Source organism: Ammodytes marinus (assembly GCF_949987685.1).
Source record: "Ammodytes marinus genome assembly, chromosome: 13".
NCBI classification, from domain to species: Eukaryota; Metazoa; Chordata; class Actinopteri; order Uranoscopiformes; family Ammodytidae; genus Ammodytes; species Ammodytes marinus.
In genome coordinates, this window is record NC_137217.1 from 15,087,979 (window position 1) to 15,094,694 (window position 6,716).

The following is a 6,716-nucleotide window of genomic DNA, read 5'->3' on the forward strand; positions in this document are numbered from 1 at the left end:
CTATTATCCAAAATTCTGGGGATGGGGTGATTTGTGCGCAAGGGCCTGGGTGAGTTATAAGTAAGTAAGTAAGTAAAATGTATTTATAAAAGCACATTTATGACAGTTTGCACTGTCCAAAGTGCTGTACATAGTGCATTCAGTAGGTAAACAATGAAGGTAAAATAACAATAACCAAAATAAAAGACGTAAAGCCCATACATCCACATAAACACAGATAGTAGTGCAGAGGTAAGTAAGTAGTGCAGAGGTTAATGGGGAGGAAACACCAGGGTGTACATATGGGTTTTGAGCCTTGATTTAAAGGCAGAAATGTAGGGGGAATCACATTTGTCAGGTGGCAGTTGGTTCCACAAGCACGGAGCAACTAGTGCAAAGTACATTTCTGAGAGTTGTGCCAGTGGCATGGCTGTATACGCTGGTCACCAAAAGAAAGTGATAGTCTACAGTAGCTCAGGAGAGAGTGACATCTCAATTCCACTTAACGACACCACTGATGAGAGTTCAGATGGCCAGAAAGATGATGATGGTGACTTTGTCATTGTGACACAATGACGCACAAATCACCCCACGTAGTGGGGTGATTTGTGCGACAAGACAACTTTTTTTCCGAAAGCTATATTTCTTAAACAGTTTATTCCAGATCCAAAGTTTTTATTGCCAGGGATGCACAACATCCTGAAATATATGTACATATTTGAGTTGGAGACATAACTGTCAAGGCCTCACTTTAAAATCACTTTGAGTAAAAAGTTGCACAAATCACCCCACCTTCCCCTATGCATATTAAGTAAGTAAACAGAACTTTAAATAAGTTTATGAAGTTTACAATGTTGTCAAAAACATAAACCTACATCATGACTGAGCTGATGTTGAAGGCTGTTCTTCGACCAAGCCCTGTGTGTCATGCTGGGGAGCTAAATTAGAACAAATTAAAGTTAAGAAAGAGAAAGAGAAAATGTGTGAAGATGAAGTCAGATGAAATGAACATCATAATGACTTACTTACTTCCTTTATTAAAGGTGAAGTAAGTGATTTATTTATGTTAATATAAGTGTTAAATCGCTCTTTATTCATACAGTGATCACTTACATAATGTGCGTGTTTCATAAAGCCGATCTCTCAGTCAGCTGCTCTGCATGTAATCGGCAAATAAACTTGTCGGGGGATCCCGAAATTAATATCCAATCACAAGAGAGAACGCTACAAACCGACACCCGTCTCACTCATGGTCTCACTGCCGGTGCACGCCAGAGCGACAGATGGATGAATGTTTATGCGCCTACAATGGCGGAGCAGGTAAAAATCCAATGTCTGTTTTGATGGTTTTTATCATGTTTTATCACACTTATGGATCTGAGATGATGCTAGATAACTCGCTACTTGAAGACAGCAGTGCAGTGTTTCCCCCAGCGCTTTATAGCTAAGGCGGCCGCCTTGACTACCAACCACCCAATTTCTTTTTTTTTTCTTTTTTTTTTGTGCTGCACAATTTATGTACTAGCAAGAGCGATGTGTGCTTGTGCATGGTCATAACTGCACGAAAGACCGCGATTTGCGGTAAAAAGCATGTGTCTACAAGCGTTTCTCTATCAGCTGCTCTGTGTCTGCGGCTTTGCGCGCGCGACCGTACCGCACGCGACTACGGCATGCACGCGGGAGAGTTAAACGAGCAGAAGCAAACCGACATTTAACTGGTGGCGATAATAAACGCAGTGCAGTTCTATGGGGATATTTAGCTGAACAGAAAGAAGTGCTCTGCAAAACTAGAACAGTTTAAGACTCCACATCACCGTGGGCAACACAACCTATCTATCAGCTCAGACAGCGCAGAGAAAAGTTTGAAGAATGCATGAGTGATGGCCCAGCCAAGTTTCAGTAAGTTTTTTTTTTTTTTTTGTTTTGAAGATATTTTTTTGGCATTTTTATGCTTTATTGACAGTGTAGAGAGAGTTGAAACGGGGCAGAGAGGGGAGTGACATGCAGAGAACGACCGCGGGCTGGAATCGAACCCGGGTCTGCTGCGGGCCGAGGCCCATGGAGGGGACGCCTTACCAACTGAGCTAAAGGCGCCCCATAGTTTCAGTAAGTTTACAGAAGTGCCACACTGTTACTGTCTTTGAAATGCATTTAGTCATTTTAAGGGGAAAACACATTGTATTTATTGTTTCAACTATTGAGTTATTTTTCAAACAGCATGCTAGTGTAGGCCAAGAAGATTTATTTTCTGAATTTTCAATGCTGCTTTATTTTTATGTTTTAAATTGGGAAATACATGTTCCAAAACGACCAATAACTTCTGTATTTAAAAAGAAATCAAGCAAGTAGGCTCAAAATAACCATTAATGAATTATAGGCTATCACATCACAGTAGGCCTATTGTCCACAATAATCGCACAACAGCCCCCATCCAAAAAGGAATTTGCACTTTGATGTGCATACACATGTTAAGAGTATGGTCCATTATTTGTATTTAGTGTGTCTGTATAGTATTGCACCAAAACAGTAGAAGTTTTCTTTAATTGTGCTTTGTACTGTCTGCATGTTTGCACATCATTTGTACCTGCACATAGCAACAAAATTGCACAACTGTAAGGTCAGTGTCTGTTGTATTTTTGTATTAAAATTAACAGTTGTTTATTTCTTTACTGTGCATTGGCATCTTTGAGCAAAATACCCCCAACATTTTTGCCGCGCCTCCCATGACCAGGGGCAGTGACCACCTTGACTAAGACATTTTCTGGGGGAAACACTGCAGTGCATTAATGTGGTGACGTAGGGACGAGCGAGGGGACTGCTAACTGCAGTAACTGACAGGAAGTTAGCTAAAAGAACCATTCCGCTTACAGCACCTTTAATCAGGGCACTCCATATAGATTTGTTATTGTAATGTTTCATATTAATCACAATAATTGTTACCTCTGACATTTCAATAAAAACTTACCACTATGCATAGGGGCAACCGTAAAAGCTGCAGAGAGTGCAGCTGGCGGAGCAGTGGCTGTAGGTATTCATTATTACCCATAAGCTCTCCTGCAACAATCAAAACAAATTGTCATAAGTGAATGAGCTGCCAAAAACTTAGAAAAACAAAAACAATTTACTACATGCATACTGGTGTTTTTCCGTGGGGCTGTGTACTCTACCAGTTTTCTCCCAAGCACCTCCTCTGACAAGTTGGCAGCATGCTTCAGAAGGCCACTGTATGAATGAGGCCCCTCGGTCCCCTCTGCTGTCATGGTCCTGTCATCATTCTCCCTGAATAGACCATCAACCAGATATGCCTGGAAAAACGTGTCACTTGCCAGGGATCCTGAAAAATCTTGAATATTTGCATTGTGATATTTGCATTGTGATTCTTTGCATGCAATAATTATTATTACATTACAATTAATATGGAAAGTAACCTAACAGAGTAAACTATTTACCTGCGATGAATCTATTCATGTGCAAGTGGAAACTTTCCAACGAGGTGGCACATCTGTATGTTGGCAGCCCATAACCAGCCTTCTTCAATGTCCCAGTCTGGGTGTATAGCTGGAAACCTGAAGGGTCCTGGAGGCAGGGAAGATGTTTTTGCTGGGCCTTCCAGATTTCCGCCGTCTTTACCGAGTTGATCAGAGGCACACCAAGGGTATTGCAACCCTTCTCTTCAGAGTATGCCTCTATCAAGTCTTTCAGCAGGACACCCATCTCCCCACTTTCCCGGACAGCTCTCCTGCAGTGACGCATAAGCCCCTTTTACACAGCCAGTGAAAGCCGGGAATATGCCGGCCTTTCGGCCCTCCGCCCTGCTGTTTAAATGCGACATTTGCGGAACGAGGGAAGAAAGGTGCGAGAGATTGTTCCGGGAATTTTACTACCTCGGGGGGTAGTAAGATTCCCGACACAATCAGTTCCGCCTCTCTGTTTAAATGCTCCAGCTTGTTGTTGCGGAACAGGGGGTCGTTTGACGTTCCATAGCCTACGTTCTAAACATGCGACCATGTTAGCAGTTGAAGGACGTGTGTTTAACATTAATCACGGCGGCCTGATGTCCCGTAAAAATCACCAAATAAAAGGAACGGCGAGGTCCGTTGCTCAATCCAAACCCCCGCGCTTCATTTTGCAGAGTGTATGAGTCTATTTCTGCCCAGGAGAAGTTGTACAATTGGAAAGCTAGGCTAAGTAAGGGATAAAGTATAGCGAACGGGTCTAGCTGAACAAGAGCCTGCTTCAGCTTGTCGGTCTTTATTTCTAGCAAGTGACCCGTTCGCTATACATTATCCCGCTTATTAGGCTACATGGCTACTACAAAAAATAAAGCAATTCATTGAAGCAACATGTTGTTTTAACAGCCAACAGCCGCTACACGGTCGGAACTCACTCAGTAGCAACGGTTACTATGTCATGCTGCGGCCAGTAGTACACCAGTAAATAGGAACGACCAAGTGGATCTCAGGAATAGAACTTGTGATGCTGCACATTTGTCTGGGGACAGCTATAAATTAATTTTAAAAAAGTTTGAGTTCCATCGGTCCACCGTGAGGCAAATCATCTACAATCTTTTAACCTGTAATTTTTTTTTTTTTTTTTTTTTTTTTTTTTTTTGGTCAAATGTTTTAATTCTTTTATTTAAATGTTGTATTTTTATCCATGTTTTAAATTTGTTCCTTTTTTTTTTTTTTGTATTTGTATTCTTTATTTGATTTTAACCCTGTGAAGCACCTTGAGTGGCCCTGTGCCTGAAATGTGCTCTATAAATAAAATTGCCTTGCCTTGCCTACAAATGGAGAGCTTTAAGAGTGACTGAATATCTGCCTAGAAGTAGACTTCCTTCAAAAATATCCATAAGCACCACAAGAAAAGTAATTTGTCAGTTAAAAGCCAACCCAAACATTACATCTAGTGATTTGCAGACCTCTCTTGCAGCATCTGGGACAGATGTGCATGGTTCCACAATAAGAATAAGCCATGTTGAGGCTTTCAAGGGAGGGTTGCTGAAGAAGCCTCTGCTCTCTTTTCTGTGGACAGATTTGTCCAAAATTGAACTGAATTGAAAAACGCAACTCTGTCTACCACCAAGGGAACCTTCTCCCAAGTGAAGAATGGTGGTAGCAAATGGTCTGCAAATCTCCAGATGTAATGTTTGGGTTGGCTTTTACCTGAAAAATCCCTTTTCTTGTGGCGCTTGAGGATATTGTTGAAGGAAGTCCACTTCTAGGCAGATGTTAAGTCACTCTTAAAGCTCTCCATTTGTAGATGATTTGCCTCACGGTGGACCGATGGAGCTCAAACTTTTATATGAATTTATAGCTGTCCCCAGACAAATGTGCAACATCAAAACTCTATTCCTGATATCCTCTGAGATTTTTTACCCTTTGAGCAGGTCTGACCTGTATGGGTTCAGTTTGGTGAGCCTAAACTGACCTGGTTTTATCTTTGTTTTATCTAGTGCCGCCCAATTTCTTCCCTAAAGATCTCTCATTACATTGGTCTATTTCATCACTCGATTTGGCCCACCTGATTGTGTTTACCTTGCTCGATTTAAGCAATGCAGCTCAGGTAAAACCACACTATCATCATTTTGATTATATTCCAAGTAGCCTATGCTAAATTCAAATTTGTATTCATGATTGTATCGTCCAGCCATATCAAGGACCAATCGCGACATCAGCTGGCTGATGAGGGTATTGCGGGCAACAAGGTCTATGTCTTATTTCATTCAATTTAGTTTTTCTTGTGCCCAGATAATTACCTTCAATATAATAATTAACAGGTAGCGTGTTCAGGAAGTCGTGAAAGATTTAAATCAATTCTATTGATAAATAAATATATAAATACAACTTCTGACATGATCATTTTTCAACCGGGCTAGTGGCGCAATGGATAACGCGTCTGACTACGGATCAGAAGATTCTAGGTTCGACTCCTGGCTAGCTCGTTCTTTTCCCAGAATTGCACTATTTTACGAGTATTATTGATCAATGGACATGACCTGACGGACAAGAACAAACATCCTGTCCTGTAACAATCAGTTTTATAACATGTGGCGCCACAAGGTGGCGCTCTCCTTGGTTTGTTGTGGAATCCAATGTTTAACATGAAGAAGAACACAAGTGCTTCTCCGCTAAAAGTAACAATGCGGCCTACGAGTGAAGTCTCCGTTTTATATTCTTTATTTTGTAATGAGTTGGTGTAGGAGGGAAACCCGAACGCATGTATTCTTAATAGATATAGTGCCGTAGAGACCTGGCTTGATATGGTCAATGTGTAATAAAAAGTACCGTGAGGAAATCCCACAAGTTCCCTACCAGTCTTCATGCTAACCGGAGCTATTGCTATCAGACCTTAACCATAACCTACACCTATCACCATTACTCTATCAGTTCCAAGTTTTAACAAATTAAACGTTGGCCCACTTTCAACAATTGTGAAGACTAAAAAGCCTACCTTTCGTTCTCGGTCCAATATCTTATGCTGCGTCCACACCAAACGTGAAAATTCGCGTTGCTCCGCGCCAACCGCGTGATAATCACCGCGGGACCTCACGCGAAAAATTCGCCCAATAGATAGCGCGTTCCTTTGGTTAAAAGTCTTGAAAAGAATAAAAACCTCAAAGTTGTCATTTTAGCTATCAATGTTTGAAACCTGCACTTTGCAACAATACAAGTTCTCATCGGGCCTTGTCTGCAACTACCTGTTGGTCGAGGAAAGCCATCACGTGATAGCCAATG